At 42.6% G+C, this 16,667-nt stretch overlaps 1 protein-coding gene and 1 long non-coding RNA gene across 2 annotated transcripts in view; one reads left to right on the forward strand and one right to left on the reverse strand.

The window, feature by feature from the left end:
- Positions 1-16,667, forward strand: part of KCNB1 (potassium voltage-gated channel subfamily B member 1) — a 209,066-nt gene that overhangs the window by 111,328 nt on the left and 81,071 nt on the right. The gene's annotated exons all lie outside the window — the stretch shown is intronic.
- On the reverse strand, positions 7,232-16,651 carry LOC109313137. The gene is made up of 3 exons (XR_002101969.1): positions 15,925-16,651; positions 8,995-9,077; positions 7,232-8,674 (listed from the first exon to the last, which is right to left on the reverse strand). It is a non-coding gene; the product is annotated as an uncharacterized LOC109313137 (long non-coding RNA).

The following is a 16,667-nucleotide window of genomic DNA, read 5'->3' on the forward strand; positions in this document are numbered from 1 at the left end:
CAGAGCACCACGAGTGCTCGTAAAGTTGTGCCAGGGGACTTGCAATAACCTCGGCCAGTTCCTTTAGAACTCTAGGGTGGAGATCATCCGGGCCGGCTGACTTGAATACGTCCAACCCCTCCAGAAGCTCCCTAACTAAATCCTTGCTAACCCTCGCTAATTCATGAAGCAATCAAATCCCAACTTTGCTTATCCAAGCAAATCCACGATCCACCCACCAGAATTAAGAGGACTAACTACACTCAGAATAAATAGATTCCAAAATGGTCCACAGGTTCCATCCCCTTTATCAGGAATTGTGCATATTGGCTATTGCAAATTGGCTATTCACAAACACATTGAGGAATACATTTGCACAGTTGGTGTGAAGTTTCTGCCTGAAAATCAGCTGTACAATTTTCAGTAGCTTGCAAGTGCCTCAGAAGCATGTGTCCCATGTTAAAAAATGATTTAGGTACAGTAGACACATACAAGTCATGATAATCCTGATTTGGAGCTGCTCTCTTTATGAGGTGAGGTGAGGCTGAGGGAGGCAGAGGAAAAGTGGTTTTGTTTGACCTTTGCACTTCTGGGTTTCTGGATTACTCTGATTCATGCTCAAACTGTAATAGTCCCATCGAGCAATCAGACAGTCCAGACCAATGGGAGCAAAAGTACTCTAGCCATATGCTTTATCTTCTCAGTGTATTGTCCAGTCTTGGCACATCCCTATGAAATGGGAGACAAAAGGGGAACTATTATAGGACTCTTACACTGGACCCACACCACATCTGTCCAGCTGGGGAGATCCACGTATTTTCTATATCATTACATTTCAGGGCCAGAGTAGAGGGGCCACAACTCAGAATGGGGGTTATATGTTCTACCTCTCACACTTGAAAGAACTGTTCCCCAGGTGTCCTTTCTGAAAAACTGTGCACATAACATGACAAGTTTCAAGGAAGTAGCTTTTCTCTTTGGAACAGGGAGAATTTGGTACGATGAGAGACCAACTTGATGCTTTTTCTTTTTATTCAGTAGGCCCATCTCAAACAGTTGTACTTTTGCACTTATTGTAAGCCTCAAACAAGCAAAAACTGGGCAGTGGGTTCTTGATTCCAAGTCAAAGTAATTCACAGTGATCCCCAAGATAAATCTGTTCCTCTGTCCTGAAAAACCCAAGGCATACATTTCATGCATAATTAAAGTGAGATTTTAGCATATGTCAAAGGCTACAGTTGTGTGAGATACAAATGGAGCTTTCCAAACAAGACTTTGATTACCAAAGTCATTTGGAGTGAAGGAGATAATAGCACTTTAGAGACCTCTAAACCATCAGTGAGGAATTTGCATGGTGAGTAATTGGTCTAGATGCATTATGCTTCCATTCTGTTTGGCAATAGTCCACCAATGTATTGTAACACTTGAGGCCCTGTTTTAAAAAGGGATCTGAAAATATATATCGGAGACATATAAACTGGATCTTCCTAAACATAGAGAGGGATGGAGCTGCAAGGCAGTCTTGGTTTTGGCTCTTGACTTTAAAACATGTTCCATTGTAAGTCCATTATTGATCACATTAGTTTATCTTCCAGATGTCTGAGACCAGGATGTTATAAGAGCTGGATGGAGTAGGGAATGTTTATTGATTGTAGTATAGTAGTGTCATGGGTGGGAATTAATTACGATTGTATAGGCAAGCATCAGTGGATTTCAGCACCCTGTTGAATTTTTTTCTGTTAGAAAGAGGATCCAGGACACAGAGCAAGTATTCCTAGTTTTAAATTCAATTAGGGACTCTGTTGTAGGACACATTCCTGCACTAAAAGTGATCTGGGATGTATGGATTAATGGCTCTTTTCCAGCACTGCTTGTATGATTTGGGCATGCACACTGGGAGACAATTGCATATAGAACTGCAGGCCTTGCGGGGGGGCTCAGTAAGATCTATGACCTTGGAAAATCTGGCTCTCATATTCTTGGTGGAGCTTTCCGTGATATCTCTTCTCTCGTAAATGCAGGTGATGCACTTCTAAATGGAGTCTTGCTTTTCCGTCCTACCAGAGGCAGTAGCTTATAGAGGAAAGGTAGCCACATAAAGCATTTAAATAGCAGATTTATATCCTTGCATTTCATAGCACGCTGTGAAGATGGGTCTCATTACCCCCACATTGCTTTTGTGTAAACTGAGGCAAGTCAAGTGAGTTGCCTAGAGTCATACAGTGAGTCCAGTGGGAAATCCAGAAGTTGAACCCTAGTTTCTTGAGCGCTGCTTAGGTGGTCCTTAGAGCTGCTTAAAAAAATGCTTCAGTGGCATAGCTTGTGTTTAGTTCTTATGCTCCTCCCAGGACTGTGGCAGGACACAGTTGTTCAGATTACCATGGGGTGATATGGAGGACTCCCATTGATTTCCACAGGGATCCCTGTTTAGAGAGCAAAGGACCATGCAATACACATTGATTTTATAAATCCTGTTCCTGCAAAAATCATAGCAAGGGAGATGTCTAAAGAGCAAATAGAGGAAACACAGAAGAAAGAGCTAGGAGTGGCATGGAAGCTAGGAGCTCATTGCTAGCTGATCTGCTTGCAGTCACTTGGTTCTCACTAATTCTGTCCCTGCAGTGTAAAGAATGGAATGACTGTGTATCTCCAGGATAGTGCCTTAAAAAAACGCATGCCCCTGGCACAGGGTTAGTTTCCAGCAGTGTTGGAGTTAATAGGAAATGGAGCTTCACTGCTATTTGAGGCAGGTTATTATAGTCTCCAGCGCACCTTGTGGGCAGAAGACAGTGCGGAGGTGGCTAATCTGTTGCTACATCTGCATGAAATGAGAGCCACTACTTGTTAAATGTGGCTAGCAGGATGGGGAAAGAGTTGGAAGAACAGAAGCTTCATGTTCCCCTCTTAGGGCAGCCACCCCCTCTATATGCAGTTTGGTTTGCACTTTGCTCTGAGCAGCAGAGATGCTCTTCCTGATATCCCCTTGGTCTACAACTTGGATCAAGGGTTGGGGTGGGAAAGTATAGGAGTGGCAACGAGCTGGCTGGAGGATTCAAGAGTCCTTTAGGAACCATGCTTCCACTGTGATACAGGAGGGTTTCTGGAGCAACGTGGATGTTATAAGAACCCAGAGGTCCCTAGAGCCTTCCTTGGCATTTCCAACAGACTTCTGCTAGGTTCCCAGGCTCAGCTCACACACTGTATGGAGCCTGCCCATTGCAAGCAAGCAGTGCTGCAATCCTCTGGTTTTCAAAAGGGAGCAGTGTTCTAGGGAGCAGCACTCCTGTTTAGAGTCGTTGTCTCTGTGGGGTGAGAAGCATCAGTCCCAGGGTGCTTCTGCCTGCCTCGCTCATTTCCTGTTTTCCTATTGCAGTCCCCAGTGTGAACAGCTCCCTTCCCTGCCTGTGCTAGAAGGGAACTGATGACTGAGGCTCTGTGTTTTGCCATCATGATCCTGCTCCAAGCTTCCTGCAAAGTAGCACAGTACATATTTGTTTTAGCTTTAAGACCCAATGAATTTTCAGTCCCCTAATCCTTGTTTTTTCCCCGTTTTTGTCAAGAACAGCCATTAATGGATGAGAAGGATAACAGAGTTCCCACTGATGCCTCACCAACGCTACTAGCATAGCTATTCTGTGGCTGGTTGATTCTGACTTGGAGACTTTGGTGTTGCTGGTTCTGCTGCTGTATTTTTTAGTACCAGTTGTTATTTGTGTTGCAGTAATGCCTAGATCTTATTGTGCTAGATGCTATACAAACTCATTATCTTGTGAAATTTCAAAGGTCCAATATAATCTACCAAGGAATTAAGCTAGACAAGAGTCCCCCCTCCCTCCACCCTCTCCCATTTAGTTTACAGGAAAAACCCTTTGCCTATGAAGATTCATCTACACTTTGCTTCCAGGTTGGCTCCTCGGGGTATGGTGCACTGAAATGTTCCTGAGCTGTTTGTGTTTTCAGGGAAAGGACAGAGCCCCCACAGGGTACAGAAGATGTCTCAGAGTACTGGACTTGTTTTCACTTTAGGTCTCGCTTTTGTTTAGCAACTCACAAAAAAAATAAGCTCCGCTATAGCTACAGGGTCCCATAGTCTCAGGCAAAATAAGTCTGGAAAGGGTAGACTGAGAATCCAGAGCTCTGGGGGTGGGATCTATGTCCTCACATTAGTGTTTATTTATTCACCCACTTTGAAAAGGGAATTTGTTTCTTTTTAATTGTTTTTCTTGTTACAGACAATGAAATATCTTACATTTTTTAATAATAATCTTATCCTATGAGTAACAGAGAGATTAGAGCTTTATTTGCCCAGCAGTTGTACAAGGCTGGAATAACTGAACACACATGTGATTCGCTTTAACTGTACATCCAGCCTCCCTTGAGCTGGGCTGGTCTTCTGTTATATCCAAACCAGCCCTCCACTCAGACAGCTCACTCACCCCTCCACCCCACTGCAAACTGGCTTTCCTCTCAGTAGTTCACTCAGTCAGAACTAGCACTTCTTTCTGTCCAGGCTGATCCCAATCCTTATTAAAGGTTTGCTTCAGATAAGAGCATTGAGAAAACATGATCTCCTTTCCCCTTTCTTGCTCCTACTCAATGACACAGTCCCCTTTGCAACGAGACCCGCTCTTCAGATCTTGTTCTATTCCCTGTGCCCCGTCCAAAAGCCAGCCACCACCCTGAGCTGACCTCTCAATCTCTCTGTCTGTGCCTCTCCCTCCCTCCTTATGCGTAGATCTGCCTCTGACCCCTAGCTATTATAAAAACCTTGTTGCCCCCGTCTGACCTCATTGCAGTGAACCAGACTGGGGAACTCAATGTCAAAAGGTAAAACATTGCTTTCTGGGATATCTCCAGGAGACACATTTATAGGGCAGACGCGTGACAGTGATTCTCATCAGGATGGAGACCAGTCCCATAAATAACATTCTTACAGGGCCAGATTCACCCCAGGGTCTCTGCAAGGACAGATGCTGGCACAGGCTTGAAGGCTAGGCAGCCAGAGGCAGCTGGAAATGAGCAGCAATGAAAGGATGATCAAGGCTGGAGCCGTAGGACACGGTCGCTGACTCCCTGGGTTTTTACAAGGCCACAGCTGAACCCAAAGCTACCTCACAGCAGACATATACCTGGCCCCTTTATTTTTTGCTCACCCATATTTATAGATCTTCAAACAGAGTGAATGACAGATAGGGATATTAAGATTCTGATGCAATCTGTTTACTCCAAAATGTTACAGAGACAAATATCTAGATGGGAGGCATGGGCTGGAGCACTCACAGCACATGGGAATTGTGGCCACCTCCACTCCCTTGATCTCTGGAGATGAAGGACATAAGCCATTTGGTTTGCAGTCTGAATCCTCCTCTGACATAGATCCATATTATTAATGCTCATACTTTTATCTAATTCCCATCTCTACCCACAGAGAATGTGAAACGCTGGCTTGTCTTGGGCCTATTAATAATTGATTTGTGGAAGGGAGTGTTGACATATGCAGCACTAAGAAGAAAAGTCAGCATTTTGAGGAAGAAAGAAGAAAGGGGAAAAAACTGTTGCTTTCTCTTGAGCTAAGAGTTATTTAATATACTGGCTTTGAAACTTCCATGAGCTGCTAACAAAAAAGTAGGTCAGAAGTTCTTGGCTTCAAAAGGAAGCTTCTTGGTATGATATATGATGTGTGTAATTATGCTGAGGTTTGACTGAGTTGCAAAGTGATTCATCTTGAAAGGCAGAGGGGATGTTGCTTGCTTTTTAAGTGGGAGATTTACAGTCCTAACCACAAAAGACCAGGCAACAGGTGCTACCCAGACAGTGGCAGTGCAAACTTCCCTCCTAGCTTCTCCAGCTGACAGGCTGCAGGGGACCACCTCCTGGTAAAGTCTAGTACTTTTGATCCTTGCTGCTCTATATGGTCCTCTCACTTCCAGACCTCCCTGGTGAGACTGGCAACAAATGAGAAGAAATTAATGCCCACAGTAATAGTGGTTTTCGTGGTATGGACCCTGGCTGAAAAAAATCAGGCTGAGCCCACTAGTTTATTTCACATGAAAAAAAAATCACCATTCCTTTGCCCAGTTCAAAGAAGAGCTGAAGAACACCTGCAATTAAAATAGCTGCTAATATACTGCTAATTGCTTGGGGTCTACTTTCTGTATCCATCTTACTTCACCGTAATAAGGATCAGGTCCTGGGTCAGTTAATTTTCAGTTCAGCAGAATAAGATGCAGTATCTGTTGCATAAAGTAATGTGGCATCTCTCCCTTGACAGAGTCTCTTAGTGGCCTGTTTGCTAATGTGTCTGATGGCAGAGTGGAAGCGTGCTGGTAATGTTACAGTGATACAAACATAGGTCTGAAGACCTTTCAGGTACTCAGTGTAATAACCAGCTTCAAAATATGAGGTGGAATGTAATACTTATTGACCGCCTTTATTGCTTGTGAAGGAATTGCAGAGCATTTTAACTGCCTGCACCAATCTGAGTTGGTTGGGACAGTTAACTCCATGGTTCAAATCAGTGACAGACTAGTTTATACCTCCAGGAAGAGAGGTTTTCTGAGTTGATGAGATTCTGTTTGTAAAAGGAGTTTGGGCCAACAGTTCCGCGGAGAAAAGACGCTCGAGATTGTTGTCAAGTTGCACATCTCTCATGCCTGAATTAACCAGGAGAGAGCACAGGAAAAGCCCTTGGAGTCTTATCAGAGTCCAGTGTCTGTGCAGGCCATTGCACTATAACAGAACCTGTGTGGGGACTTGAAATGGGCTGTCGGTACTACCCTTCATACCCTTTATATGAACAATTAATGGTGATGACCAATGTCTTAACTAGAGCTGGTTAAAAAAATAATAATGTGACATTTTATTGACAGAATGTGCTTCTATTGAAACTGAAAGAGTCAACGGGAATGCATTGATTTAAATGAAATGTCTATGATGTAGTGGAGGCATCCCAACCTAGATTTAGTCTAGTTAGCTTGGGTATCAGTGTTGGACTGTATAAGCTCAACCAAGAGACTAGGCACTCAGCTGAATGGCTACCCGCGATGACCTCTGAGCCATCCCACTTTCACTTCCTTAGATAACTATGCTTACAAGAGTAGTGTTACCTTGGGTGTGTCTACATGTGCTTCAGTCAAACCGTTGATTGAAATGCAAGTGTTGGGGAAAAAATTATTCCAATAAGCTTGAAATGAAATGTTTCAATTTTTTCATTTTAAAAAGTCATTTTTCTTTTATATTCTGGTTTATAATATGCAATTTTAAAAAGTCAAAATCAGCATGAGGTCTTTCAGTTCTATCAAAACAGAACATTTTGATTGACCGAGAATGATTTTTGCCCAGAAACACTGCCTTGCAGGAAATTTCAATATGTCAAACTTTCTCAGGGAACAGAAGTTTTGAATTTTGAATAGTGTTGGGATAAGTTGAAGCACAGACTTTATCAGGTACACCTTGCAGGAGGCAGCAGGACAGGGATCAGAGGGGCACTCAAGAAATAGAGGGGGGCTTAACTTGTGTCACACCTGCCAAAAAGGTTGGCCACCAATGGACTAGTTGTAGCCTCAGGCAGGAGATGAGTTTGGTGTAAATAAGGACCTGAGCTGTTGTCTGGAAACACTTAGCCTACTTCATTGCTCACAAGAGACCTATATATAATTACAGAGTTATTATATGGAGTGACCCTCAGTAATATTGTCTAAGCTGCTTATTCCAACAGAAATACAGATGTATATGTTAATCTTCTTATACTTGCTGAGAACCCTAAACAAGTCCCAGGACCACGATGGGGTCACTTATCTCTGACTATAATCAGGTTACTATACAAGGGGGTATTTGTATTATACAATGCACCTCATAGATCTGACATTGCTTAAGTTGTTTTTAATCATTGCTTTCTTGAATAAATAGAAAATGGAAAGTCCTATTAGTTGCTTTGTGTGAGTGAATATCTCCCCTTTAGCAGGGAGTGGAACTGAGAAATCTTTCAGGTGCTGCTGCTGATGTTTTCATTCGCATGCTCGGGGTTAAACCTACTGATCACCAGATATGAGGTCAGGAAGGAATTTCCCTCCAGGTCAGTCTAGCAAGGACTTTTTTTCTCTCTCTCTTTCTCTGTAACACAGGTCACAATTCACTTCCCATGGGCATCTGAGCATATTAACCTAACCAAGTCCAAGACACTGCAGGGACACAAGGCATTAATGAAAATAAAGGCACGTGTTCTTCTAGGTCCGGATTCCGTCAGGCACTTGAATCCATGAGCGGTCCTGTCAACGACTCGCTTGCTCAAAAAATGAGGCCCATAATCCTGTGCCTTGTTCAGTTGGGGTGTAAATATGCATGCTGTCACTAATGTTTTATAGTAGGAGGTGTGCTGAGTAGTACTGGAAGGGCATGCTATTAAATAATGAGGTCCCTATGGCTTATAACTACGTTAGTTAAAAAATGTGAGGGGCTGTCACTGAATATTGTGCCTTTTGATGAAAGATCAGGGCCAATACATTTTTGGCTGCAAACTGGATGGAAAAACCACCAGGCCTCAGGAGGGTTGTAGATCAAGTCCCTAAGGCCTCCCTTCTCCATGAATCAAGCTCCTTGACCAGATTACCTCATCTTTAATTAACCATGGTTTCTTATCTTGCTGAACTACCAGGGTTGCATCTCATGAGATGTAGTCTGGGTAGGACTCCAGGCACTGGAGGAAAACAAAAACACAATTAATTCCAAGGAGGTACAATACGGCATTTCTGAATCAAAACTTTGTCTTTCAGCCAAAAGGTTCCTTTATTTGGCTTTACTTGTTTTTTAGTGAAAGGCCAACATTTTCTGCAAAAAATAGAACATTTTTTACCAAAAAAAACCCCAATCTTGGATTTGTTTGGTCAAAAACCCTTTGTGTTTGGCATTTTTTGGCAAGTTTTTATCAGTTCAAGTGATGACAGCAGTTGTCACATTGTGGTCCTTGGAGAATCTTTCCTGCTTGCCTGTAGAGTAAACCATTCTGAGGATGCTCACTGGGGGAGTAGGAGCTCAGAAGATGGTTAAGTTGTGAGGAGGTCTGGGATTTTCTCTTTCAAAGTCATGCACAGGGCGAACAACTGGAGATGAACAAAGAAGAGATGACAGCATTATAATAAATTGTCATACTTTCAGGGTTATGCTCACATGCTACCTCTGGCCTGGATAACAGGCTTTGCAAAGAGTTGTACTGTCAAGTATGCATGTAGCAGTGGGATTTCTGTCTGTGGCTCTCCAGTGAAAAAGATCAGTGGCCTTCATGGGACCATCAGTGGCCTTCACGGGACCAGAATGGTGAGACCAGTCAGCGACTGTCATGTGGGAAGTAGATAGTGAGGTTCAGAAGGAACCTCAGAAGAATCCCTCTCTTAAAGCAGAACTCTTTAGAAGTGCAAGACATACTATGAGTTTCTGATTAGATTGTTTTAAAATGTCTCTTAAAATTGGTTTGGGCTCAGTACCTGCTGCTCACACTTAAAACATGAGCAAGACTGAATGGGTGGAGTCACCTACCCTGGGGATTTTCAAAAGGAGACTGGACAGTCATCTCGCTGGCGTCACCTAACCCCAATTGTCTTCCTGCCTAGAGCAGAGAGGGGCTGAACCTGATGATCTGCAAGGTCCCTTCCAGCCCCTCACAGTCTATGAATCTATGAATAAGATCAGTCCCTAAGGTACTGTGTAAACAGCAAGGAGAATTCAGTTTAGTTGGTTGGTTTCTCCCTGTTGTTCTTCTCTGTATGAGATGTTTGATTGGTGCTCATCCTACTGCTGGTTCTGGTAAGCAGGAAATCAGCTCTCCTGAAACAATCATCAGGGATATCAAGCCCATTAGGCACATGGCTAGTGATAGTGTCTGTATACCAGAGGCATGAGGCCAAGTATGGCTGAGAATCTCTAGTCTCCAGGAAGGCCTTATACAGGATTGCTGCAATGCTCTCATTAGGACTTGAAATGGTGTCAGACTGCAAAAATATAGAGAAATGGGGAACTCTGGGGTTCCTACATCCATAGAGTCTCTACTGGCCTCAGTGGGATCCCCAGGCCCAGCATTGTGTCCTTTGTGCCATGTGTGCTGAGATTAGTCGTCAGTGCATTTTCTATTAAGAGGCACCCCCATTGTAAATCCCCCATCTGCTGTGTCTGGGGGGCCCCTTTTTTTCCTGTCTCATATTATGTAAATAAGGGGTGCTCCACACACCTGGAAGACAGCACACTTAAAATGGATAAAAGGTGTGTGTGATTAGACTGTGGAGCTCATTGCCTGCAGGCGTCAAAAGAGATTGAAAATGTAACAGATTTCAGAAGGTTTGAGCATGAATACCCAGAGTTATAAGAGTTAATGCCAACAAAAGATTTATGGAAGGGTATAAAACCTTTGGTTCAGGGCTCATAACCCCTCTCTAATTATTAGGGGTTAGGATGATATATTTATAGGACGCAAATTATCCTACAGGAGTCTCTTGTGCCTTTCTCTGAAGCATCTGGCGTTAGTTGTTGAAAACCAGAGGATGGGCTAGATGGGGAATTGCAGCCCTGGAAGAAACCAGTGGCCTGTGATCCTGTGTTCAGCTCCTTCACAGGAATAGACTGACCTGGGCATGCAACCAAACCCTGAAGTCCTGTGAGAGGCAACCTGAAGACAGTGAGAGTTGTTGCCTTTAGGTTTGGGTGCTGTATTACATATGCATGCACAGCACTGTTCTACCTATAAGCATGACACAGCCCAGGAATACAGGCTCCAGTAGGTTATGCCACACTAGTATATGCACTCAAGCTAGTATCCTAAGCTATAGGGGGCTGCATATGTTGTCATACACACGTGCTATCTTATACTCTATACAAGGGAGCCTACTCCTCTAAAGTTGATCTGTTGTAGATAAAACAATGATGATGATGATGTAAAAAAAAATCCATTAAATCCTTTGCCCTTTAACCAATGACTTGAGTTACAGCCCACAGTTTTCCTGGGAGACTGATTTTCTGAGCAGTGTCAATTGTCACCTACCTAAAAGCTCATGCTGCTCTTGGTGCTTGCAGATACAGCTACTGTCATGGCAACAAGGTTATTTTTGTTTAATGGGCATCTACTTTTTCGAAAAAAAAATATGGTCATAGCTGCTAAGTGAAAGTAGGGTCAAGGAAGACCAACACTTAGATTTGCTACAACTACTTACATCGAGTGATTGCAACACTGCTTACAAACATCCCTTTGAAGAAACTTAGGCTCTAAGAAGAAAAGAGACTTTCCCATGGACAAGGTTACATGCAGAGGCGATAATATTGAGGTATTGCGTTGGTGAATTAATCCAGGCAAAGCCTAACAGTAGTACACACAGAAAGAAACCACTAAATAGTGGTAAGCCAGTGGTAGCCTCTGAGTTATCAGTGTTCAGTATAAGAAGACATCCCATAGGGGAGACAAAGGTATGCCTCATTTCTACCACTGCCCTTGTTCTGCGGGGGCAACTTTTAGTCCTCAATACAGTTTCTAGTAGCTTCAGGGTCTCTTTTGTCATTTTATCCCTTTTGTTGCCTTTTGGTTGGTGAATGTTGATTTTCATTGGGATTAATAAAGCAAACCCTGGCAAACTAGTGCCTGTCAGAGTTTCTTTGTGCCCTATAAATGGCCTCAGAATGACCTTTGGTTTGCCAAGAACAAGTGCTACTATAATGTCATGTCAAAGTGTAATTAAAATGTGCCAGCATCCCTTTCATTCTGAGCTGGAAGCCAGTAATATCAGTGTAAAGCCAACCCCAGAACTAATCAAACTTACATTCACCAAGCTCCCTGCATTCATCTAACCCATATTTAAATCAATTTGTAATGCTTGCTTGATCAATACCACTGTTCAATTATTTAATAGCTGTACCAGCAAGGAAACATTAATATCCCTATTATCAAAGCCAGGCTCATGAACAAGGTTCTACATCTAAAATTTCAATTTAGTTAAGTCCTTTAAAATGTCCCTGTGTTTCATCTGTCCATTTTCCATGGCAACCAGCAAGGTTATCTTATCTAATATAAAATTGCATTGCCTGTCAGAAGGCTTAGAATTAGAATCTAAAGCGTTTCGCATAAAATGGGACTCAGCCGACAGGACAAAAATAACATTTTTTCATGCATGATCTACAAACTTCCTTGTACTGATTTTTTTTTTTAAATCTTTTACTGGATGAATCCTCTCAGGGGATGAACCTGTTCTAGTTATATTAAATATTTAACCAAAGAGGAGAAATCCTCAATAAAAAAGACTGAGGTAAGTGACTACATGTCATTCATCCGATAACAATATATTTTCTGCATACATAAAGAGTCTCCCTGTAAAGCTCACATGCTGCACTCAACTTGGCCCCAAGCATGTTCACAGGAACCTGCTCTGAATAAGATCTATTGTTCATCAGGGCCCAGAAGTCCAAGAGCTTTGAAGGCTGATAATACTAACACAGCAGTCCGAATAATAACAAGAGCCATCCTTAACACCATGGTGCTTTCCATCTACAAAGCAATGTACTGCACACATTATTAGCTGATAAGTCTTGCAATGCTCCAGTTACAGATAGGGATGAGGGCCCAGATTTTTGAAGGGATTTTGGTAGTTCTCCACGTAGCTCTGCGAGACCTAAATGACTTAGATGGCTACATCCCATTTTCAAAAGTGACTCCAGCAGCCAAATGCACAAAGGCCTTAGGCACTTGACAGTTAAGCATTACCATATCTTTGGAGTGCCTGTCCCCTATAGCATGATCCACTGCCCTGAGTTAGGTACAATGCTCCCCACACAGTGCATGAAGGTGCCCAAAATGGGATCCACAACAAGAGTACACTGAGCAAAGAGCTGCTTCATCTGGTCAATAAGGAATGGCTGATGGGAGCAGATGTGCATGAAATCCTGTGCCTTTCCAGAGCTTGTACCCCTTGTCCAGAGCTACAGGTAGGGAACCCAGAGACCTCTCCTGAAGGTGGATGCCTAGGATCCTGGTTTGAAAAATGTTCTTATAAACCATGGCCATTGGAGGAGGTGGTGTAACCCTCCAACCCTTTTATTTAACAGCTCAATGGTTAGACTACTTACTAGGGGAAACTTTGGTCCAATTCTCCCCTCAGGCAGAGGAGGAAACTGAACCTATCGTCCACATTTGGGATGAGTGTGCTATACTTCCAGAGCTATTGGATAAAAGGATGCACAACCACCCCCTGGGTATCAGCTGCTGCATCTTGTGAAGAGCCTGATTCCATGGGCGTTTGGTGAGCGCCTCCCAGATCAACCCCCTCTTCAGCAGGATAGGTTTAGATATAACCTGCTCAGCCCTGTGAGGGCTTGAGTCCCCTGTGGTTCGATGTTAGAATACTTGTCTGCCACACAGGAGACCTGGGTTTGATTCCTGGATACTTATACAACTACAGCCATGGCGGCACCAAATGTGTGAACTTAGTCTGGCCTTTGGATTCTGTTTCAGTGCCCTAAAGAGGGGATGGAAGGTCTGGACAGCCTCCACTCCTTCAAATTCCTGTCCTAGGCGTGTGTTGAAGATCTGGATGACCCATGGTACATACATCATGATCCAAAACCCCCTGTGTAGACTGGGACATGTGCAAAAGCAGAAGTTAAATGAACAGGAAACTTTGATATTAAAAAAGTTTCATGACTTCATGAGTCTCCAGGATTAAGCAGCAGCTGAGCATTGGGTGTTGAGGATCTAATTTGTACTGACTTTCAGTCTGACATATGCTGCTACGGCGCATCCAGACAAGTGCACACATGCGATTTGCAGCACTGCAGACCTGTCTGTGGTGCCATACATGCATGTATTTGCTGCACTGTAAATCTCCAGCACAGCAAGGGGGTTTGACAGGGAGAATCCCAGTGTCAAAACAACCCACGGTGGAAAAAAGCAGGGTGGTACATATGACGGCAGCATGCACCACCTGAAACTGGAGTCTGGCCAGGCTCTGTGCACCTGGATTGCCACCACTGGAACCCAAGGAGGCACCCCAGGACCCCAAGTAAGACTGCTGGGGCTAATGCAGGTGCAGCCTCCCCTACCCCACCCAGGGCAACTTGCCATGTGCCAGAGCATGTGTGCATGGGTGTTCCCTGGGGACAAGTAGCAGTGGTACAACTATGTGCTGCTGCTATTTGTCCCTGGGTAAACTCACGTACACACTCATCTGAACACACCCCTAGGTGCCTAGATCACTTTTGAAAATTAGATGTAAATGAGATTAAAATTACTTGAGCATAGGTGTTAGGGGTAGGTTTTTTCTTCCTGTTTTACAGATGGGGAAACTTAAGTCGACAGATTTGACCTTCCTGAGGAAATAAATACCTGACCAGAGCTCAGAGGTGTTGTCTCCTCGGCCTGTTCTCAGACTGCACCAGTCTTCTTAATGCATTTAGTACAGTCTTAAACAGAATTAGTCAAAAGCTGGCTACAGCCTTTGCCAAGAACTTTTTCCAAGTTGGAAGTTGTTTGGATTTGGGATTTCAAACTCCTCGGATTCCTGCTCATAATGAAGCCATGTTTCAGCAAGCATTTTAAAATGGAAAAAATTCATCTCAGCAGGTTCTTTGTGGGGGTTGAATTTGTTTTTTGCTACTCAGCCGTGGCAGTGAGAGGAGAGAAGAAGCAATTTCCATGCCAGTGAAATTATCATAAGTTGCCTTTTATGTCCACAAAGGTCCCTTATTTACTGTAGGGTTAATGCAGAAAGAAGCAGTACCTTGAAAACAAATTAATTTTGATGGCAGTGTCATAGTTTGGGGAGAGTGATCCTGTAGATACCAATGTGAAGAGTAGTTTGGAAATATCTTAAGTCCTATTTTCACAACTACTGAAAGTTCCAATATTGAAACAAAAAATGTGTATTTGCATCACTAAAGGATGCTCTACATTGTTTGCTGCAATTCTTACAGGAAAATGAAGGATTAAAATGGATGCCTTGTATTGCATTTTGGATGGCACATGCTCCAGGAAAAATGAGTGCAAATTCAGGAATAACAACATTTACTGTCTTTTCACTTAAGACCTCACAGTACTGACTATCAGGAGTTGTGGCTGGTTAGGTATTTTGTGACCCTGGTGGGTGAAGGAGCTGTGTATTTATTTTAATTTTAACACATATTTATTACGGGGACTCTGAGTTCATGTATAAATAATTCAAGGTGACAGAAAATGAATTGCCTGTTTTCAAAATGCATTCAGAGGGACTCAGTTTCACAATCAGCTGCCTGCATGAGCTGATGGGCAAAAACCGCATTTGAGCAGAGCTCTGAAGTAGAGCTAAGGAAATAGTAGGAAACATTTTCCCATTATTGACACCGCTACAAACCTCAACTTAACCGTGCTCCTAACCATATGCATGGCTCATTGGGGGGCAGGGGGTTGTAAACATTCAAACACCTGAGGAGTATTGAAAAGTGGGAAAAGAAAATTCAAATAGCCACTACCTACACACTGTAATTTGTGTATTTGAAATTAAAATATTCAATTCGTGCCATCTTGGTTGGTTACCCATTGGAAAATGGAAACTGAGTTGCATGACTTATGTAATTAACCAACACAGTACAAAAACTGTTAACCGTTTCAATGTAAAGACCCAAAATTATTCCCTGCCAAAATTCCCAAATAATTCTGGGTAATGAACAAAAAGGTATCTTATGGCTTGCTCATTGGTAATATGCAAACAGAAGAAAAGGCAACATTTGCCAGATAAATTATTTGTTGTAAATTATTCACTCAGCTCCACTCTGAAGTCAATGGGACTGCTTGCATAAGTGAGGATTACTCATGAAGTAGAATTGAGCCCTTAATAGTACTTGGAGAATGGGAGGTTCATTAGCTGAAAGCACTGATGGTACATCAAAAGGAAGGGGGGGATCAATTCATAATTAGTCATTTAAATTTTATCAAGCATGAAGTACCTGATTTCAAACAAATCCAAGTAAAAGGGAAGTGCTTCTTTCTTATTAAGTCAGTCTCTCTTGGCTTTTTAAAGATTGATGAAGTAATGTCAATAAATTATGGCTCATGGGGCTCACGCTATAAAAAAACCACATAGAAAAACAATATAATTCAGCATCAGACAAGTGAAAAATACACAGTGGAACAAAAATTAAATGCATATTCATTAAGGAGGTGTATGATGAATCTCCAGTTCACTCTAATATTGACCAGCTGTCTCTAGTTCAACCTCTCCTTCCCCTTTACACCTGGTACTGTATCCAACTACCATTCTAATGCTGAAGTCAGACCAGATTTGGTCACTGATAGGTTTAATTACATTGCTGAAGGACTCCTTGTAAAACTAAGTGACCTGAATTAATTATAGCACTGTTAAATTATGTAACACATGTGTAAAGACCTGTTTGGAATTTACCTTCATTTAAATTCTAGCTTGGCATTTGACTTTCCTTGAATACAGTTTTCTGCTGCCACTGAAACAATTTTGCAGGAAACAGGGAAGTGTGTGATTTATGAGTCTATTTATCCAAAGCATTGTGTTGAAAAGAAGATACGGAGAAAGCAGACAGCGTTTGGTGCAATATAGTAACAGCAGGCTTACCAGTTCCATTTCCAGTGTATTATTGTTGTTGTTGTTGTTGTTATTAAGGAAAATATCAAATTTTACTCAGAGCTTCATAAGACTTGGCTGTCAAGAACATGT

This window comes from Crocodylus porosus, unplaced genomic scaffold (assembly GCF_001723895.1).
Source record: "Crocodylus porosus isolate Cpor-Errol unplaced genomic scaffold, CroPor_comp1, whole genome shotgun sequence".
In the NCBI taxonomy this organism is placed as follows: domain Eukaryota; kingdom Metazoa; phylum Chordata; order Crocodylia; family Crocodylidae; genus Crocodylus; species Crocodylus porosus.